The sequence below is a fragment of the Mauremys reevesii genome, linkage group 13, assembly GCF_016161935.1.
Source record: "Mauremys reevesii isolate NIE-2019 linkage group 13, ASM1616193v1, whole genome shotgun sequence".
Lineage (NCBI taxonomy): Eukaryota > Metazoa > Chordata > Testudines > Geoemydidae > Mauremys > Mauremys reevesii.
The window spans coordinates 40361092-40383596 of record NC_052635.1 but is presented as its reverse complement, the minus strand read 5'-3'; the positions used below and the strand labels follow the sequence as shown (position 1 = coordinate 40383596).

Here is a 22505-nt window from a genome sequence, read left to right as displayed (position 1 = left end):
TATAGGATGTTTTGAAATGCCTGCCAGAAATAACAAAAGTGACAGCTTAGTAAATCATATTTCAGTGACACCTTAGTGAAAAGTCAAAAGAAATCAGCTTGGTCTTCCTAGATGAATAGTTCAATGTTCAAGCTACTTCTAGCCCTCAGACCCATGTCTGTAAAAATATATAATCTAGCAATGAAAGATGCAGAGACATGTCAAGGCTCACAGTTTTCCTGTGAGCATAACTGATTTCTCATTAAATTCCTATGTCCATAAAAGCTGTGTTATTTCTCAAAAGTTGGCCATTTTGAACTACAGGAAAAAATCATGGCCGACACATTCAAGGCTCACAATCTACCATACTGCTGTGATTGTAGGCAGCTGGAAGAAAAATTCAAAAAGAAAAAAAAAATTGAATTGAGAAGAATTTTCAGAAGCACCTAATTAACATAGGCTTCTAAGTTCCACTGACTTTCACATGGACTTGCATAACTTAGGAGCCTACATCCTGTTGAAAGTCAGTGGAACTTAGAGGCCTATGTTAATTAGGTGTTTTTGAAAATTGTACTCAGTGTCTTTGGTCAGATGGGGTTGATACACTATAACTCGGGCCAGAATCCTTAATTCTCACAATATACCTATTAGGTAGGTATGGCTCCAGTCCTGTGAAACACTTGTATATGTCCTAAACTTTACTTACATGAGCAGCTCCATTGAAACCAAAATGTACAGAATATGCATTGATTTTTATTTTTTTAAAAAAACAGGCTTGGGGCCTACACAAGCATTATCATCTCTATTTTATGATGAAAAAACTAAGACAGAAATATCGAATGCTACACTTTCAAAAGGACTGACTCCCAGACTCCCTTTCTTGTTGGCACTATGCACCACTCAAAATTTGTGACCGTCTTTTGAGGCCCACAAAGTTAATGGTGGTCACAAATGCGTGTTCTTAAGTGTCAAGCTACCTGATTGGTGCCTATGACAGACAGCTCAAGCCAGAAATAGAGATTTTTGGAGAGGATTGGTAGGAATACATGTTTTGAGGCCCACAGCTATGGATAGAATTATTTCAGCTTTGGTCTATCTATAGTTGTGCCCCACATATGGGGACCCTTAATTTGTCCCTTATGTCCTGCACCCTATATCCAATAAGTAAGCATCCGCTCAGATAAAAAGTCCTGATCTGACTGAAGTCAGAGGCAAAACTCCCGTGGACTTCAGTGGGAAAAGATTTCACCCTATGTTTTCAAATAAAGATCTATACAATCCTACACTCTTACATGAGTATATATTTTTCTGCCCTGATTAAAGTAGTGAGGGTGCTGTCCCTTAAAAATAAGGTGGATCCTTTATTTTTCATACAGTCAGCCTGTGATTCCTGGAAATCTAGGTGAGCTACTCTTGTTACACAGAAAAAAAACTGGAATGCAGCAAAATGTGTGGTCTAACATTTTGCTGTGTTTTCGGGCAGGAAAATACTGATTCAGAATGCACGTGTATCGGCAGCCGGCCTTCTTAACATTGGCCTTCTAGCTTCTGTAATCTAAGGAGGAAGAGGAAAACGCATGAGATCTGCAAGGTGAGAGGACTATCAGGATGCTGCAGAAAATTAGAGATAAGTGTTTGCTGTCAAAATAAATTAAACCATCTTGGGTTCCTATTCATCTATTTCTTGTACATGGGAGGAATTAAATTGGAGAGGCATCCCAAAAAGAAACCAGAACAACAATATTAATTTTGGTGTTTAAATAGCTTGAGGACAAACAGTAATGATCTCCGCAGTCAACAGAATGGTTTTCTTTATTTATTTTATTTAACGAGAGCAATATATGATTGAATAAGTCCTATCTGTAGTAAATTAATTTACTCTTGGAGAAGAGCATATGGGTTTTTACTGACACTATGCGTGAGCCATTCTGTTTCTTTTTTCTTATCCCCCACCCCCCTTTTTGAAGGAAAATAAAAAAGTAGATATGGTAGAATTTAAGCCACCATTGAAAATCATATCACTTTTTGTCAGGGTTTGTAGTTTTATATGTGGGTGTGGAGCAATTTACATAAGAAACCGACTCTGCAGCTCTGGCTTCTGGAGAAATTCTTTGAGGATAAGGTTGCATTTGTAAAATCAGAGCTCAGCGCTGAAAATGTTACCTATGCACTGTGACGGGGTGCTCTACTCACCACTGAGTGGCACCTCCTCCTGGCTGTTCTGGGGATTAGCTCAGCCAGGCCGATGCCCTTTCCTGCGGTTGCACTGAGTCACTCTTCCTCTTCGTGACTCAGTCATCCAGCCTGGTCAATAAGCGGTTTCCCCTTCTGGGGTAGCCTTTCAAAGTGTCTCTCCACAAGCAGTGTCAGGCAGTCCTCACACACGCTGCCCAGACTATGTCACTCCTGCAGTGATCTTAGCATTCTTCTTATTTATTGTCCTTAGTGATGCTACTCTGCAGTGGTTGATAGGGGAATTCAGGCCTGCCCTCTTCTCTGGGTTCCAGTCCAGGGCCCTTTACCAAGCAGTCAAGGTCTGCAGATTCCCTAACTTTACTGCTCTCGCCCTGGACTACTTCCTATTTTGCTTCTACTCATCCTAGTCAGACCCCTCTCTCCTGGGATCTAGTAGAGAAAGAACGGAAAGGGGAAGAGAACACACAGGGGAAATTATTTTGCATGTCACATCATTATTTGATAGACAGCTGAATGCCACAATGTTACAATAAATAATCCAATAAAAACCTTAAATAATGGGATGGGATAGAATGGATTGGGGCTGGTGCATGCAATGAAGTTCACTAAGGGCCGGAAAATGCCTAGAGCTGTATACCACTAAAAGAACTAGGAAACTATCCTCAATCATGTTAATGACAGGAATTTCTCAAATATGCATCAAGTAGTGTAAAGGAGAGAGGGAAGGCTGCCCCGGTTGTCTGTAAACTCTAACCTTTGGTGAGTAGCTGTTGCAGAGATGGAGTGCTAGGAAAGCAGTTACATATGGATTAGTTGATCGCAGAGCTGACTTCTCTCTTTTGCCTCAAGGGTTGTTTCTCTATTTATGAGCACCATTTATCTTGTATCTAGCCCCAATGGAGCAGAAAGTGATATCCAAAACAGACAGCATAATTTGTTCCATTAAGCTCAGAAAGCTTGTTCCTTGAGTCCTATGGAAAAGCCTCTTGAATTGCCTGATTTTATTGTCACCGAACTCAGACACCTGAGTGAAAACAAGACGGTGCCTATGCTTATCCAGAGTATCTTCACACAAGCCTGTCAGGCTGCATGACCTGAAAAAAAGACCTGGACAATTACAGCTGGTCAAATATTAGAACATTTGTGACTATGTTCATGAATAAAAGTACGGCGTTTGATTCAATATTGTTCATGGATCATGTTGTTTATTATGCACGACTATTTGGGCAGGCATGAGATATCCATGAAATTAACTGAAAATCCCCAAACCTTCACAAATTTTAGCACAAATCAATATTCTTCTAAAATTACAGCTGGAAAGTGCCCGTTTGCTGCATGCCATTCATTATTTGTCATTGGTTATTCTCCAGTTTTAAAGAATTTCAAACTCATCCATTCGGGCGGCAGAGACAAAAATCACCTGACATAGGGTGTGTCGACGCTTCAAACTGTCCCAGCCTGATTGTAATTCCCAGCCTGAGGAGGAATAAGCATGTTAGCTCTGATCCAGCTAGCACACTAAAAACAGAGCAGAGCTATGGCAGTGCAGGTGACCAGCTGCCCCCCGTACATGCCTAGCAACCCCTCCTGATGCTCACACCACAGCGGCTACGCTCTATTTTTGGTCTGTTAGCTCAATCAGAGCTAGTGTGGGTACATGTGCTTGAGCTGGTAATTATACCTCCAGCTCAAAATGTAGAGCTTTAGTTGACTAAGACCACATCATAAAGCACAAATAAGCCAAGTGTGTCGAGTTTTTAAGCAAGCCACAGGCTGACCATAGTTCTTCCAAATTATTTGGCAAACACAAACAAGTCCATTAGCAGAAATCAAGATCATTAGGTAAAGGATTTGCACAGAAGGGCTGAATATGCAGTGAATATTGTTTGTGATTAATAATTCAACTGGTTCTAGGTACAATGCACACAGGTGTAGATAAAATATATGCTATACTTACATACCCACAAAGTTGCTATCATCATTAATTAGCAGTAAGAATTTGAAATGTGAATTTTGTATTATTTGGAATTAAGTATCCACCAAACACTGAATTAGGTGTGTGAGCAGGAAATTAATGTTATGTTACAAAAAATGTACTTTGTGAAACTATCCCAAAAATGTGTAGCAAAGGCTTTTAATTCTATTGGCCTGTTGTCTCACAGCTGAAAAATGAAACCGAAGAAATGGGTGAAGATCCTTGGACCTGGCATAATCTATAGTTAAAGTCTGGCTAACAAGGAAGCCATTCAAAACTTAATTTTGGAAAAGCATGGAGGTGTCCACTGAGTTTTGCCTTGTGTTTCAGTCTGATCTGAAACTCAACATTCCAAGTAAAACCTAGTGGTGCAAACTATCCCTACAAAATCCAGATGGGTCTATGGGTGAAAAGTAGGGATTGAAATTTGTTCAGATAAAACTGCCACTGACCTCAAACTTCTGCCTAGCCTTTAACTGAACACAAGTCCTTGAGATTTGAAAAAGGTAAGTTAATAAATTCTTTTTAAAAATTTGCAAGTGTGGTCATTAACTGACTTGGGTTGAATTGTAATTATCAAATTATAGTTAAAAATAAACACAGAAAGTACTTGAAATCTCCCCCCAAAAAACTCTGATCTTGAAACGTTGCATACTCCATATCTACAGCAAAGATATTTAGATGTGTGAATTTGCTTTTCATAGCATTCAAACCTTTCAATTCTTATTCAGACTTTACTTATCAACCTTTTGAAGTTCGCAAGCAAAGAGCAGTGCAGTCAAACAACAAATAAAAGGTGTTCTTTGTGTAGCAGTGAATAGTGCATGACAGAACAACTATTTCTGGTGAAAAAGCATGTCAATGCTTTCAAGGTTGCCTATATGCTGATAATAGGCCCTCTTCAGAATCTCATTGACCACCACCATTAGGCAGAATAAGCTTTCTCTCCACCAACCTCCCTCCCCCCATAAAGGAGAGAAAAAAAGATACAAGTAATCAGAATGCAAAATCAAGTTTCTGAGCCAGCACAGCACTACATTCAAACTGCTCTGATGGACTCAGCTAAGGCAGCAAGTCATGTTTAGTTGGGAATATCGCTGCATTATAAGCATATTCTGAATATTTTTTTTTGTCTGCGAGACTATGAGGCTGGGCACTGTATCAGTAGAAGAGACCAGACGAAAGAGGGAGGGATATTCATAGACCATGTAATGGCATTTTCAAAATCCTTTTCCCTGTGAGCACAATGACCACACATACACACAGTTTGAGATGGGGGCAGCATATACTGAGCAGAAGATATTCATTAAAAAAAACAAAAAAACAAAAAAAACCCAACAAACCAACAACCCCACAGTTCTGGTGTTTAGTAATCACTCCAGGCCCTTTATTCAGTGACACAATTCTGTGTGCCCCTGCTTAACAGAGCACCGGCTGCTGTCATGCACCTCCCACAGATTTCCTGTGCATTGGAAGCTAAACCACTTAAAGGGACTGTTCCCAATACCACAAGAGCCATCCACAGTCTATTTCAGATTCGAGTTGTGTGCTCCTTAAAATAGCATTCATTTATTCCGTTTATTAATTTTTGGAGCAACGCATTGTTCCAATATGGGATAACACCTGAAAAGAGAGGTCGGTACATCTGTGCTTTAAAATAGTCCTGCTTCTCCATCAGAGTAACAAAAAGTTGGACTACCAAAAGAAAATATAGCTAACAATATTGTCCCTTCTCCTCTCCGTATACAAGTGACGTACATAGGAGCTACTGGGCACAGTTGCTCTCTTGACTTAGTGTCTGACACAAAAACCTCACAGCATGGTTTCTTGAATCTTCTTTATGTTGAGGCAAATGTCTAGTGCAGGGGAATTCACCAAACTAGCTCAAATAATAAGATATGGATTAATCCCCACTGACCTAGGTCATTGCTTCCTGGATGTTCACAATGCAGCCTTCCCCTCCTACTAGCTAGTTAGAAAATCTTTCTAAGATGTGACTTTAATTTACGCTTACATGGCAAATTCTTCGGGGGCAAGGATCATCTATTTCTTATGTGTTTGCGCAGCATCTTGCACAATGAGGCTCCGATCTGTGATTGGGGCCCCTGGGTGCCACAGCAATATAAATAAATAATAATAATAATAATGTGGCATGATAACGAATCATATTAGAGCTGCTCAGTGTGCATAAGTAACATTAGAACAATAAGTACCCATTCCATGCACGTAACAGAGAAAGACCTAAAGCAATTCAAACAGAACTTAAGCCAACGATACTCACTAGAGCTTCTGTCTTTCCAGTGCATTACACAGCTTTCCCTAGGACTGCTAGCGAGTTTACCTTGACAACACTACTCAACCGAGTCAATGACAGTACTCATTCCACATGGAATGGGCCAGATTCCGAGAGGTGCAGACTTTCACTGACGTCAATGGGAGCTGCGGGTGCTCAGCAGCTCTCAGGATCACGCTTTAATAAGTACTTCATTGTGCTCATAAACATCACATGCATGCTTGAAGGACGGGGCACGTGCGTTAAATTCTGGGTTTCCATATGCCAAGAGCAGACCGAACAACTTCAGCCCTTCCCAAGAAGGAGCCGGTGAATGGGAAATGCACAAACCCTAACAATTGCTTTATGGCTCTGGGGGTTTGAAAAGGACCCTTCTCATATAATAGACAGGAGAATGGAACAGATCATCCAGCATGGTAATATCCTGAAGTACTGTAATTGTTACACAGGGGGATTCAGACAAACAGAGAATGAGATTTTCCTTGCCATGGCAACAACATGTTTATTGTGGGGAGGGAGGGGAAATAGGTGGAAAGGGAGAGGGGTGCAAAGGTTTGCTGTAGAAAAATTCAGTTTGTGACTAATGCAACGGAGAAGTGTTTTGAGAATAGAAGTTCATCCATGTGAAAATATGACCCCGTGATGCGGCCAAAGTCAGCGAGACCCAGCGTGATCTGCTGAATAAGCACTGGCAAGGAAACTTAATGCCAGCTAAGGGATGGTTGCATTAACAGATGCACCTGCATTTCCTGACATGTCAAAAAAAAATTTCAAGCATGGGAATGCGTGTAACTTTACTCTTTTGTGCCACTTCCTCAGACCCCCATTCCTACTTCCTCAGACCCCCTTTGGTAATTTGGAAGAGATATGCTATAAAGGAGAGAGCTGAATTTGCTCTGTTTGAAGGAGGGAGCCAGGGCATCACATTCGCATTGGATGAAAACCTGAGGTACGTGAGGTAAGTGAAAGTACACCAGTGCCCTCAGCTTTGTAGATTAAGGCCTTTTAATGAGCTGCAGACTTTTTAAAAGGTAGAATAACTCTTTTTGTGCTACAGCTCTCAGTTTCCTGAGAGAGAGAGAGAAAACTTGAAGCTGCTGAGCCAGCCGCTGAAAGTAATAGCAAGGAAAACATTTTCCATGGACGATATTGTAATTTATAGACAGTCCATGATGGTGTAAAGCGGAACAAAGGTTTTGTCACTGTGAATTTGGAATGGCTGCTTTACTTACGAGTGGTGACGCTACAAATGTCTTATTCAGGTCACGAGTAGCAAGGTAACTTTTATACCACCACCCATCACCATATACTCTGTCTTAGCCCCAGTCATTTTTAGCTCCCTGTTATGCATCTTCAAGTTGCCTTAGTTACTATGGGGGAGGTGGGATCCTTGTTCACACACCCACATGGATGGATGCTTGGCTGCCTCCGTGGTATCATTCCTCTCTTCCATTTTACACTGTAGAGGGCTCTCTGGTGGTTCAGGGATCTGTGCAGAGGAGAGCATGGGTGCTGGGGGGAAGAGGATACACAATGTTCCACCTTAATCCCTGAAGAATTTACTCAGAAGCAATAATTCAGCCTGGGGCTGCATTGCCTTTCCCAAGAACCACCCTCCATAGCAGAGAGGGCTTCCCAGAGCAACCCTGGCTATGGGTATCTTTGATACAGAGGATCCAAAAAAGCCTCATTGTGCCTGGGAAGAAGATAACTATCAAGGGACTGAGCTATTGAGAGACCAGAACTTTCTCACAGGCCACCCCTGAGATCTGCATGATTTGGGAGTGTGTCCCACCATCCATTCTGCATAGGTAACCTCTGGTTACAAATGGAGCAACTTAAGTACAGTTTAGCTTTGAGGGGATCCGTGCAGAGATTCCAGCCCTATGTATCCAGCTGTACGGGTCTCACAGGAGAAGAAATTTATAAACCAAACATTATCTTGGAAAGTTGTACAATTACTTCAGCAACTTTACAATGCATAAAAGAGTCACAGTTTTAAAGCCTGATATCTTGGCATTTTACGTGGCTACAAACAAGAGTTATGTCTCTCATTAGAAAGATGGGAACCTCCCCTTTCTAGAGGTCTAAAAATCTCATTTCTAGCTCTCAGGAGTCACAGGACATCAGACTTTAAATCTGCTACTGATGCAAGACTGCACACAGCCTGTCTTGGGATCCATTCAGTGAAAAGAACATTGGGAGGAGAGAGTAATCTCCATTTCGGGAGGAAATAGTTCTCTGATGGGTTGTTTTTAGAAACAGAATCTGTATAATTTCCTACAGGCTTGTGACAGAGCCAAGAAAGGAATTCAGCTCTTTGGATTCCTTGTGCTGTGCTCCAGTCATGGGGGAATACATTGACTAGGCCAGTCCACCCTTTTGAAAGAGTTGATTCGCAATAGCAGGTCATGTGGCACACTCACTCACCATTGTGTGGCTACAATTTTTTCTTCTTTTTTTAGTGTTAGTGATGTTATTTAGTTTTATCATTTTAATTAAGAGGACCATCCTTTGACCAAGAAAGGAGTTTTTAATCTACCTCATTGATCTTTTCTTGATGAGCATGCAGCTTCTCAGCCTCAATCTAACATTGCTTATAGATTTTGGATGTGTGTTAAAAATTGAATCAAATAATGGAAAAAATGGGTAGACTCTATATTATTATCACACGCCATGGCCAGCACATCCCTCAGCCCACACCGTTTCCCGCAGCCCCCACTGGCCTGGGACGGCGAACCGCGGCCAGTGGAATCTGCGGTCGGCCGAACCTGTCAACGCGGCAGGTAAACAAATTGGCCTGGCCCACCAGGGTGTTTACCCTGGCGAGCCATGTGCCAGAGTTTGCTGACTCCTGTTATAGCTCATAGAATCATAGAAATGTAGGGCTGGAAGGGACCTCAAGAAGTCATCTAGTCCAGCCCTCTGTTTACAAGCTGAGTGAGTAATGTCGTATACTCTAACATGATAGCATTTGCTATAGTGTGAATGTGACAAAGCATTCCTTTTATCTGTATAGCATGCCCTTTTTAATGGAAAAGTGACCAATTCTAAAAAGATGGGTGCTTAAATGCAGCCTATCTTCTCCTGCATTGTTACAGTACGAATAATTCTCCCAGTTCTAAGCAGTAACATACTTACTGCGTGTGAACTGCATGACTTAAATGGAACCTGACCAAAAAAAATCCAGCTGACCTTTCAATAGATGGGTGACTGGCTAATGTTCTGTCCATATTTTGAGTCCAGTATTAACAATCTGGTGCTCATTTGAATGTTACCATGGTCTAGAGAAGAGGTGAATGCACTGGCTTTTGTAATCCATATGCTATTCATGTACAATTTGCATTTAAATCAAAGTTGTGACTTTTTAAAGGCCTCAACCTGCTTAACAAAGCATTCTGTAAATTCAAAAATGTGTCATGTTGAAGCTTACCACCCCTTCAGCAAACCAGGCATCCTCATATGGTGGGGCACACCTGTTAGATAAACCCAAGACAGTGTTTGGATATTTATAAACATGATTCACAACCCTGGATTTATTTTGAGGGATGTGACAGTACCTGCAGGCAATACTATGTCAAATAAAAACCAGAACAAAACATGGTCATGTTTCTGCTGGTGTTTCAGGCTATGTGAACCAAGATTGTTTTAATGGTTATTGTTGTTTAGGGTGCAGCTCTGCCATCAAACAGAGAATAATAGCACAATCCTGTGCTCAGTTAAATAAAGAGGAGGGAAGATGGGTTTTTTTAACAAGGATTTCCTATTGTCCCAAACCCTGCAAGAGTGGTGGCTGCCATCTTGGCTGACACAGCAAGGACTGAATGAATGCCTGGCAGAGTTTAAGGCAGGAGTCTCTGCAACGTGAGCTAAAGAGGCAGGATCTCAAGCTGGGAACTGTCGCAGGTTCATCCTCTGTGGAAGAAAAATAACTGGAGCTGGTAGGGAATTTTTCAGTGAAACTGGGGAGTGGATGGAGGTCATAAAATACCAATTTGTCAGAATTAAATTTTTTCACAGGAAAGGTTCTGTTCTGATAAAATTTTCATTGTCTCAAGTCTATAATGGGGTGGGGAGAAGGAAGAACAGGAAACTTGTTTTTAATTTTGTAAATTCTCACAGGCTGGGAAATCCATTTCCCACCCAGTTCTCCACATGACACACTGACCAGTGAGTGGGTTAAACAAACTTGTTATACATGTTAGCGTTCAGTTCTCTAACAAATACATTGTAGATTTATACAATGGATGCTAACTACAGGTTCAGATACAAGACAGCTTTTGTTCTTCAGAAAGCTGAGCTCATATTTGGTTTTCAAAACAACCGTAGTAGCTAAAAAATGGAAGAATTTAGTTTCAGCACACATCTGTCTTGTAGCATAACCACAATGACAAGCAGATAAGATTGTGCATGTAGAGGTTTCTGTTCTCACATGACCCTTTTCTGCCAGTCACCTGTGACCATTCATATGTGTGTAATCTATGTAGAAGGGAGGTAAGTCAATTTACATACCAATTCTGTGCTACAGAATTCCTCAAAGTATTTGCACAGACCATGAATTCCTATCCTTGCAAGAAACTACAGCTGGATTTTGAACAGGAATCCTCTAAATATTAAAATTAGAAACTATAATAGGATTCACTTTCTCTCTCTCCTTAGGAATCCAGGAACAATCTTTACCATAAGACAGTTAACACACACACAGTTAATTTCAAATTTCTTTTTATAAATAAACACTCAAAAATATATCTGTTACACCACAGCAGTTACAATCCATTTTAACTAGACTAACCTCACTAATTAGAATTTTGCTATTTTCCTTTAAAATTAAGACTATAACATAGGGCCTACCCCTCCCCTCCATACCCACCCAGTGTGTGCATTGTATACACACATACACCTTATGAAATCAATACAGGGATTGGGACTTCTGACAGTCTAGGTCTTCTACTTCCACGTAGGCTCACCCTGGGTATTGACAATGAAATACAACATTCAGTGGTAGTACATAATCAGTTGTTTCAGCAGCCACACTGCTGAGCATGTACAGAACTTCAAATAAGAAAAAAAAAAGAAGCTTGACAATGACTGTAGCTGTTAAGATCACACACTGTTTCTGGTTCAGTGATGTAGGACACCTCCTGAAGACATTTGGCGCCCAGTCTGTGATTGCTTCTTTATGGTGTTTCCCCAGTCTCAATCTCACTGACTTCTGTAAAATTACAGGAAACTGCCTTGATATCAAACCCACAGTCACCCCTGGGTTACCCGTGGCAGCTCTATCTTCTCCCTGCAGGCTGGACTGGATCTGTCTGATGCTCAAACTGGCTGCCAGTTTTGTACCCCTGACAGAACTCACTGTTGATTGACCAGGAGCTTCTAATTAAGGGGGGCACATGTCTACATGCACAAATGTCTGCCCTTAATAAAGTCTTCCAGATAGCTTCAAAACAGTTACTGAGCATGGTTGTTAATTTCTGGCACTCCCTCTAGTGTGCTAAAATAGCAGCTACTACTTTGTGGTCATTCAAGGCTCAAGGAGAGAAAGCAGCTGTAATAACAGCCATATGTATTTGAGGCTGAACATCATGAAATAAGAAAAAGAAATTGGGCTATTTTCTCTAGTGGGGTATTTCATAATTCTGTGCAATGCCCATATATGCACCTGAAGATATTATTGTACATATAAAATGGCTATTTGTGCATATTCCTTGGTGTTCGGAAAGTGTCTAGAAGATTTTGGGTGCTAAGTCAAGTCCATTTATTCATGTCTGAACACTGGTGACATTATAGCAGAATTTTCAGAAGCCTTCTTGGTTAATTGCTAACTTTGCACACACAGCAGTTGACCTCCCAATGATCTGTGCAAACCATCTATCCATCTCTGTGCTGGTTATCCCTCTGCTACAATTACCTGCCCCCATTCCTTCCATGATAACCTTGTCAAGATTACCACCATCTCTACACCTGCTGTGACCAAAGTACATACATTTGCACTGTTGATTACTGAGCAGAATTTGGTCTAATACTATTTCTAACATATGTGTCCATCTTCTTTTCTGTCCACCAGATAAGCAAGAGTCCTCACCAGTGCCACATGGCAAAGGCTTACATTTTCCTCGTATCTGCAGCATTAGTTTCCCAGGATTCACCTCCATAAGTTTTAATGGAAAAAATTAAACTCTCCACTAGTCGAACCTTCATATATTTAAAGATGTCACGATTTTTCCACACTTCTGCGGAGGCGGCCATGGTTAAATGAGCCATTCCTAATCTTCTTCAGATTTTTTTAGAACCGCCTCCTTGATTAGATATGTATGATCCCAGTTAATTAAATTAGTCTACTGTGTCTACAGCTTCACTGTTAAATGCATCTTATTATTGATCATGTCAATGTACATGCATTTCATTTTTGCCACATTCAAGGGATAATCCATAGTCCTCACTAACTGTTTCTACAGACTCAACATTTGTTGCATTGCATCAGTGATTGCAGCAATGAGCGTTATATCATCAGCATATCTGAGGTTGGTTAAGAGGTGTCCACCAAAGGAATACCCTGCCTCTTCCACCTTGTCCGAACCTTCCAGGATTTGTCTCAATAAATTCTGTGCTCATTTTGAAAACACTTGGGGATAGAATCCACCCTTGTATCACACCCTGCACAGGGGAAAACCAGTCGCTGTTCACACTGTTCACACCGTGGTCTGTTGACAATAGACTTGACGATTCCAAAGTATCTCACTGAACTCATCCCACTTCTGCCAGTATCCTCTGGAAGAAGAGCTCAGCGTAAGTTTGAAAGATTGTCTCTCCCACCGAGAGATATTGGTCCAATAAAAGATATTACCTCACCCACCTCGTCTCTCTAGTATCTTCCAGAGACAGTCATGTGAGACAAGATCAAATGCTCCGGAGTAATCAATGAGTAAATATACTCCCCGCATTTTTCAATGATATTATGGGTTATTCGTGATTTGATCACATGTGCCTTTCTGAAACCAGCTTGTTGCAGTGGTAGTTCTGCTCATTAGTTTCATGCAATCCTGAATTACGTAGAGCAATACTTTACTCGTGTGCAATATCAGGGAGATGGGACTATAGTTACTTCACATTGTTATACCCCCATTCTCTAGTAAGGGCAGAAATAGTCTTTGTCCAGTCATCCGGCCAATTTCTAAACATTCAGACATCATTGCAAACTGTCCTCATGATATCAATACTGTGGACACAGATCACTTTTAGCAATACTGCGGATATATTATGTATCCCTGATGTTTTCCCTATCTTCATTTTCATAACATGTACCACTTCCTCTTGCAAGATTGATGGCTCTAGCTCCATACTCTCTTTTTATGTTGTCCAGTATTGTAAGTGGTTCTCATGAGGCATACAGATTGGCACAATAATCTCTCAACCTGCTTTTGATATCCTCACCTTCAGTAAGAACTCTGCCATCAATGATTTTTTTATTATACTCAGTCATGGGGAAAAAAATTTAGTAAGAAATCTGGCTTTTGTATTATTACTCTCGATAATTCTCAAGCTCCTTGCATTTTGCCCTGATGTATTCATTCCTGTCTCATCTAGTCTGCCTTTGAATCGGTCTGCTCAATTCTTTGTCTTCTCTCCTACATTCTTAAGTCTCCAAACCACTTTTTCATTCTACATTGTTTTTTTGATAGATCAAACACATTCTCCATTAACGGTGGTGTGGTCCAATGCTGACCTTTTGGAATGTGAGCTTTGGCTGCCTTCAGGCAGGATAATAATCATTTTATTCCAAAGTTAATTTGGGTTGGCCTCCTCTTTCACCAGTGATCATTCCTCACACCCATTCTGGACAGAAGTCATGTAATTTTTGGTGAGCAGTCCAGATGCTGGACTTTTGGAGAAGTCCAGGTGCTGAAGGTCTTATTTTTGTAAATTTTAATTTTATGATTGAAATGAACAGTGGACAGTCTGACCCTCAGTCTGCACTCCAGAAAGTCTTTGTACACTGGATGGTCAATCTCCAGTGTCCTTGTATCATTGCATAGTTTAACTGGTTCTTTGTTATGCTGTCAAATATACATGTATATGAATGTTTACAACGTTCTGTGAAGATGGTTTCATAATGACTAGGTGATTAGAGCATTAGAATTTAACTAAACACCTTTGTTTCTCATTTTGTAAACTCATTTCCCCCCCCAGTATTTATGAGAGCTTGCATCTTCAACTTTCACATTCATATCACCAGTTACAAGGGTGATGTCTTTGCTTAGTGATTTAATAAAACCATTTGTAGAACTCATCACTTGTGTGATCATCAGCTACTGTCATAGGAGTATAAGCCTGTATGATAAACACAATAACTGGCTTCATTCAAAGGTGAATTGTAATAATCCTGTTGCAGATTGGGTTACATCCAAGCACACGCTTTGATATTTTCTTGGATAAGATAATTCAACCCCATTTTCTCACACTTTCTCAGATGCTGAGTAATATACCACACACCCATCCATCATCATGAAGTGACCCTTACCGTTCCATCCCAGCTCTGAGATTCCACATATATCTATCTTAACACTTCCCAATTCTTTGGTCAAAACGACTTCTCTTCATACATATTCCTCACATTCTATGTTCCTAGTCTGATGATTTGTTTACAAACGTTCAGGTCATTCTCTTCCTTGATGCAAACATCAGGCGCTATACCTCCTAAGGGTTCGGTACAGCATCATCAAAACCATAACTGGTTCTCTTAATGGCCAGAGCCTTCCCTCCCATCGGACCTGGAGGTCTTGTCGTCCAGCATCACACACAGATCGAATTGCATTGCATTGCATTTGTTCTGCAATAATAGTTCTCATGGGAAACAATACAGAGGGCAGTTTTCTGTTGCCATCACTTCAGTTTGTAGCTGCCATTGGTTACACTGTTATTACTCTCTTCCACCTTTCAATGGCATTTCTTCAATCAAGGGTTCCACTCCCCGCCTCAGGCACTCTCCCCTCTGAAGCCATTGGCACTTCCTGGTGGTACTATCTATTGTCATTATAGTAGCAGGCTACAATACAGTTTGACCTGGTCTATTCTGGGTGCTACTGCAACAGAAATATTTACATGCTTAAATACAGATTCTGTATGTGCAGATTTTGCAGACATACCTCAGGTGTACATGCTTGGAAACATGGTACTTGATGCCCAACTGCCCATTGCAGAGAGAGAATATATTGGCTCCCTACGCAAGATTTTTCAATATTCCTAGAGACTTTGAACTAAAGTTCTACTTCCAATGGCAGCAGTGTTAGGCATCATAAGCATCACAATCCCACAGGACAGTTAAGCTATAGTGCTATAAATTTGGCAATAATTGAATTTCACTATTGACTACAGCCATTTTATCATTTGTGGTTTAAAAACCATCTGCAGAGGGTCTTTCCAGATTTTTCTCTTAGCCAATGAGTTAGGGAATTTTAACATGATGAAATATATACATGCATTTTTCATAAACAGAAGTTTGTTACCTAGTAGATGGTCTTTATACCGTCTTTTACTTTACAAGCAGAAAAGCCGAGTGAGACATGGGTTGAGAGTTTCATATATACCATCTCTAATCTGTTTCCTTATATCTGTATGCATCTACCGCAATGTTACTTAACAGCTATATTTACTTTTGGTGGTTTAATTTCAAGTGGAAAATAAGAATATTTCTAAGTACTTTGACATGAAGAACACATGATGCAGACTACAAGATGATTAACACTCTGGAAATGCTCATTTTACTGCCTTGTACCTCACTCCAAACATCAAGTTTTAAAACCACCTAAACAATAAAATAACAGAACATTGGAAAGTGATTTGGTTATTCAGGTCTTGCAGTTATGCTGCCACAATTCATTTCCTTAATTATACTAAAAGTCATTTGCCCTGAGTGTTAACACAGTTTTTGAATGGTAATGTATGTAAAAAGCCTTTGGGGTTTAATGAATTATGGAACATACGTTTTCTTTCACTGGGATTGGAGATCACTTGTGGAAGTTTCATAAATATGGGAAATTATTATTAGAACTTGGGAAAAATCCTCTTGACAAATTGATGGCTCTTTCTTTTTTTAAATTCCTCATGTTCACAAAGCTGGTGAAATAACTTAGTCAAAGTACAAGATGGTGAAGAAAATCCACTACACATTTCTGGATCACGTTGTGTATTTTTTAACAGATTAGTCCTCAGCTTTTTCTAATAGAGCTACAGAGCTATATATACACATGCAGACACCTTTCTAATAGCGCATCCCATCCTCACAAATCAATTTATTCTCAAGGATAAGGTAGCAAGTTTTGCAGATCAAACAGCTGTATAGTAGGATGAGCTGTGAGGTGTGTAGATGTGGGGAAGGAAAGTATACAGCCAGACAAATGTTAAAAGCTCCATCCTGAAAGCTGTTCATGGAGTCAGGTGCCAGTGTCTGCATGGAAAATCCATTCACTTATTTGCAAAAACAGGGCCTAAGAACCTTTATAGTTTACATTTTCAAGCTTTCCTCCACAATCATTGGGGTTGGAAGCTTGCTTTGTTTACAAAGAAAGCTGAGCTTCTCATGATCACGTGACTCCAGGAGCTAGGGCTTTAAGAAAACACAGCACATCTTGCAAAACTCATGGTGAAATTGCAAGAGTTAGCAACACCAAAGCAGTGCCTGGAGATCAGCTAATAAGTCATTTATTTTCAGGATATATGCTGCCAGTTCCAATGATACCACTTCATGAATTATCTCCACAAAAGTATGTCCTCTTCTAACACTACTTCTTGTGTAGACTCAAGTACAGCTGGCTGAAACTTTTCCAACAAAACTTGGTATTGATTTTTCACAAAAAGTGTCTGCTTTCTATGGAAAATCTCAGTTTTTCATTGATAAAGCTAATGCCTGAAAACAAATATTTTAACTGAACACCAGAATATTTCTAATCTGAAATGTCATCACAATGTGTCATGGTATTTGTAGGTTGGGTGTCTCATGCTCCCATTCTCCGCTGTGAGCTGAGCTCACCAGACAGACTTTATCTGCCATAATTTGCTGAAGCCAAATAACTGCCATGATGCAGTGCCTCCCCTTGCTAAGGGGGAAGACAGTGCATCATGGGAAATGTAGTCCGAGCATGAAGCCCAATTTATAGAGTAGAATGAGACTATGAGGCACTTGAACTTTAGCTCCCACGAAGCACCGCAGCAGCATTTCAAAAATCAAAATATTTCAGTTTTGACCAAAATATTTCAGTTTCTGATTTTTTGCTGAAAACCTAAAATATTCTGTAGGGAAAAAAAGGCCCATTTTCTTACCAGCTCTACTCACAAATACGAACAGGATCTTATTTCTGAGTGAAAGTTGGTAATTTTTCAACTGATGTCATTTTGAGGGTGGAATATTGTAAAACGTTGATATTCTTCTAATGAAAACGGAAACATTTTACAAAATCCAAAGAATACATGAAGGCCTCCAAGATTTCAGAGTTTTCAACTCTCATTGGGAATATTTCAAGCATCCTTAGTCACTGCATTGACAGCTGCTAACTGAGTGGGACATCATTCTTGCAAAGAGAAAGGCTATGGGCAAAAACAGCAGCAGTTCTGTTATTTAGTGTTCCCTAGCTTCTGAAAACTACACGAGCTGCCTACAGGTAGATGGGCAAAAAAATGACTATTTGAATCCTCACCAGTATAGACTAGAGTGAATCATCATAATCTTTTCTCTGATTGGCTATTATCAGACTTCATAATAAAGTAAGACCTGCTCAACTACTAAGTTGTTTACTAGCAGCAAGATAACAGAGTAGAAAGCCTTAGTACAGTTAATTAAGCATTTTCTTTATCTTCAGTCTTAATGAAGTCAATGATGGTTTTCTTTAGCTCAGGTGTTAGAAGGCTGCATTTTTGGTGACAAATGCCTTAGTTTTTAATAACTTTTTTATATTAACTGTCAAAGATTTAAGTACTCCTAGATTAAATAATCTGAAGGAAAGCTAACAAACATCAATATGTCATTTATTGATTGTGTCTTAAAGAAGCAAGCTCTTTTACAAGGAGCAATGAAAGGTCAAATCCTGCTCAGTTTACTCTCACTGACACCAGTAGCACTACTCACATGTGCAAAAGGAGCTGAATTTGGCCTTACATTTAAGTGTTTTACCAAACACAGGCCAAGAGGGGCACAGCAAAAGGACAAAATGGAGAAAGCAGGGAAAAGGAGAGAAGCAGCAAAGGGAAACACTACAGCAGATAGCTATTGTAACTGGAATGGGATTCCAGTCATTGTCAAATTGTCTTCCTTGCCCTGAAGCCTATAAACTGCCTTCTCATAAAGTCTGCTTTGGTAAGTGATATTATCCATTCCCTTTCCACTGGAGAGCTCTCAGATTTCCAGTGTCTTAGAATTATTACCTTGGCAGGACGGTTTTGTGCTCTGTTGTTCCCCATATGCGCTGTTTAGTTGGCTGATGTGATGTTTGTGTGTATGCAGCGATGGCTTTGCTACAGGCACTAAAATGTATAACTAATTCAGGAGGAAGGGGTAGTGTTCTTGGCATTTTTCTTTATCCTCTTCCCCCCCATTCCCCATTTACAAGAGAGAAAAAATTGACAGTGTTTTTGAATTCACAACCTGTCCTTTAAAAATCAAAGAGACGATTGACAGGTGGCATGTGGAGCCTAAATTGCTGATCTTGCTTCCTAATCTGCAGCAGAGTGGGAGCTTGTTCTTAATTCCAGTTATGCAAATAACTTTAAAAACCTACGCATATTTGAATTTGTTTCTTTAGGGGAGGTGGAAGAACTAATTTGCAAGTGTAGCACAGCCCACATACTGCCTCTTCCTTAATGTTCATGAGCTCTGTGTTGGCTCATTCTACTGTGTTAAATATATTAATAGCATTCCAAAAAATAGTTGTACAAATGGAGCTGCAAATGGGAGAAAATAGTGAAGAGCGTGCAGAAACTGGAGTGGAGCTGGTTTGGAAAGTGGGGGAAGGTACGGTATATTCCATTGTTCTCCCAGTAATTGGGCCCAAATGTATAATCTGTTTTCACTACTCTGCAGAATCTGCTGATTTTATAGCTCTGCAAATTTATTAGCAGTTCCAGAAATCCTCCTCCCCTTCTCCATCCCCCCTCCACCCAAAAAAAAAGTGCACTGGCCAATGAGTTGGAATAGGAGAGATTCAATAATCAAATTTATATGACTCTGGAGAAGTAAAATAAGTATTGTATCTTCATTTCATTCATGGCACTCTATCACCTTTTCTTCCACTGATGCTAGAAGTCAATGAAATCCTATTAACACTGTGATCTGGTATTAAACCCAACAGTTTACAAATTACAGAGGTCTTCATTTCAAACGTGGTCAGTTTGTGGCATGCTGGAGCGTTAAAAGTTTGAACAAAGTTGATAAAAAAGTTGTGTGTGTGTGAGAGAGATGTTCTCTCATTTTTAAATAAAGAAAATGACATGATTATTGTGACCCTTTCATTCAGTCTAGGAAGTGCAGCAGAAAATAGTGGTGCTAATAGTTCTATGGGCCTGATCCAAAGGCTGTTGAAATCAGTACAAGTCTTTCCATGGACTTCAACTGGCTTGAAATCAGGTCCTGTGTGCTCTGTGTAATTAGCGGTAACCGCTTTAGCAATGAGTAACATATCCTAAAAAGAGACAGATTAAAGCAACTGAACCTTTAAATGGGTAAATGAATAGATGTCTAACCAGCAGGGCTGGAGCTGGCACCTGCAGGAATGGCAGTCATGGGTAATCTCAGCCTGCTGGTAAATAAATCAGAAATCATGCCAGAATTAACTTGGGGACCAGTCTAAAGCAATTTTGGTTGGTGAGAAATTTCCCATCCTCTCTGCACCTTCCCAGCTGCTGATTTAAATTCCTGTTAAACACTGTTTGGAGAGAATAAATGCTCTCTGCACCTTCCCAGCTGACACTCCCCTTCCAGCACTAACTTTCTGTATCACAAATAGTCCTTTCTGTGACAGGCATAGTGGCAGAGAAGATGGCATTTAAACAGAATCCAGAAAGCATCTGACATCTGTAAGGGATTGAAAATGAATCCAAAGACCCTGAAAATGAAAGGTGAGAGAAGAGAATCCAGGCTTCAGTGATACAACAAAATGTTGGCCCAATTCCAGACAGCACTTACGAACATCCTTAACTATAAACATGTGTAAGTGCCTTGCTGCAACGGGGCATCCAAGGTTGCAATGGAAATGTAAGTGAGAGGTGAGGAAAAATAAAAGGGAAGGTGGAAGAGAGAACTGTGAATATGAATTGGGGTGGGGAGGGGGTGGATAGGAACTGAAGGAAAGAGAAGTGGAGTAAAGAGAAGAAAGGAAGTGTGAAAAGAGTGAAAGGAAAGCAGAATAGAGAAATACGGGACAGAAAGAGCAAGAGAGGAGAAAGTTGGTGAAGCTACATTTGAGAAGCCCACCCTCCTGCATGCTGTTTCTTTGATCTCTAAAATTAAATAGTGCTTGGTCTCAACTTACTTGGTTAATAAGGCAAATCACAAGAGCGTGTGGGAGGCTCTGTGTTTGTGAAGCAAGTATTGCCTATGGGGTGGATGGTCTGGACACAGGAATAACCAGCCAGTCGTTAAGGCCATTAGACTGCCTTATTCCCACTTGTAAACAGTCAAATATGTATTTTTGCCCAGAAATTGCACTTTGCGACAAGGAAACCTTTCAGTGCTTCAAATAATTACCTCTAGAAATGATGCCAAGTGGTCGTAGTGGGCAGATGTATAGTGCATTAATTATATACATTAGTAATTCATCTGACAGTCCATGAATACTCCAAGTTATATGCACTGATGTCTGATGGTATCTACTTTCCTGTTGCTGTCCTTGAGCTGGGGATATGAGAACTAAATGGCAGGATACTTTGCATTCAGCACCACATTTAATTTACCTGCAGAATGACTTTTTTGTACAAATAGTTAGTAAAGCTGCAGCCTTGGAGCCTTAAATTTCCTCCTGAACTGTAGTAAAGTGGTGTCTTTGTATGTTAATCAGTGAAACTAATCTGCTGGGCAGGGGGAATTTTAAGGCCCCAGGCCTATAACAAGCTCATGGAGGCAATCAGTAATGAGCCATTAACTAAATTCCCTCTAAAACATACACTGTAGGTGAATCTAAACCTTTCTGCCATCTATGATAGTTTAGTCTTAAGAGACATTCCCCATTCATGTCCAGCCATATCTTCAAATACACGTTGATAAGAGAAATGGACCTGACCACAGCATAGTTTTAATATTAGGATTAGTTATGTAACCTTTCTACCATGTGGTTAATGCCAGTAGTCAGAGCTGGGTTCAATATATCTTGGAACCCCTTGACAAATAACTAAACTGGCTCTAGCCCTGACCCATAAACCTGGGACCACTAGACACACCCATCCTGCATGACCTTAACAGTCAGAACTTCCCCTCTCAAAAGCAATCTGAGCCTATGTACAAACACAGAAATCTTTACTGGGGCAAAGAGATCACCACCAAACTTGGAAAAATACAGCTACAGAATGTACATAGAAATAAAGAGTAAAATCTTTACACCCACCCACCCCATCCAACTGTTCCCACTTGCCCATGAGAATGTCCCATAGATAATAGTCCCTTAAATGCAGCACCTCACTCATCCACCAACCCCACTCACAGTTTGGATCAATGAATAGCTGTTGTTCAAGTGTCTCTTTGGAGGTCTGTCGCCAGTCTCAAAGGAGCTGCTTACCTAGTCTCACCTGGAAATACCATTACCTAACCTAGCTTAGAGATCTAGCTTTATTAATGAGATTGGTAATTGGAACCTCAGCTGAATTCACTTATCTCTGCTGCTGTTCTCTGTATTATTTCTCACTACAGTAACCTCCCAAAATAGGTACTAAAAGCAATTAGGATCCTGCTGCAGACTGCTTAGAAATAAGTACTTTCCCTACTCTGGAAACTGTTCCCCCCCAAAATCCAAGTTCATTTCCAGTTATGGTGACTCCACAAATGTCACTAGAGAAATTGTGGGTAGGTAGTCTATGCAA

At 40.3% G+C, this 22505-nt stretch overlaps 2 long non-coding RNA genes across 5 annotated transcripts in view; both read right to left on the bottom strand.

Moving 5' to 3' along the window:
* The window catches only part of LOC120380947, a 77208-nt gene that overhangs the window by 20239 nt on the left and 34464 nt on the right, over positions 1-22505 (bottom strand). The window lies entirely within an intron of this gene.
* LOC120380949 lies at positions 579-22362 on the bottom strand. The gene is made up of 5 exons (XR_005587889.1): positions 22130-22362; positions 21181-21327; positions 2930-3269; positions 2173-2604; positions 579-1534 (listed from the first exon to the last, which is right to left on the bottom strand). It is a non-coding gene; the product is annotated as an uncharacterized LOC120380949 (long non-coding RNA).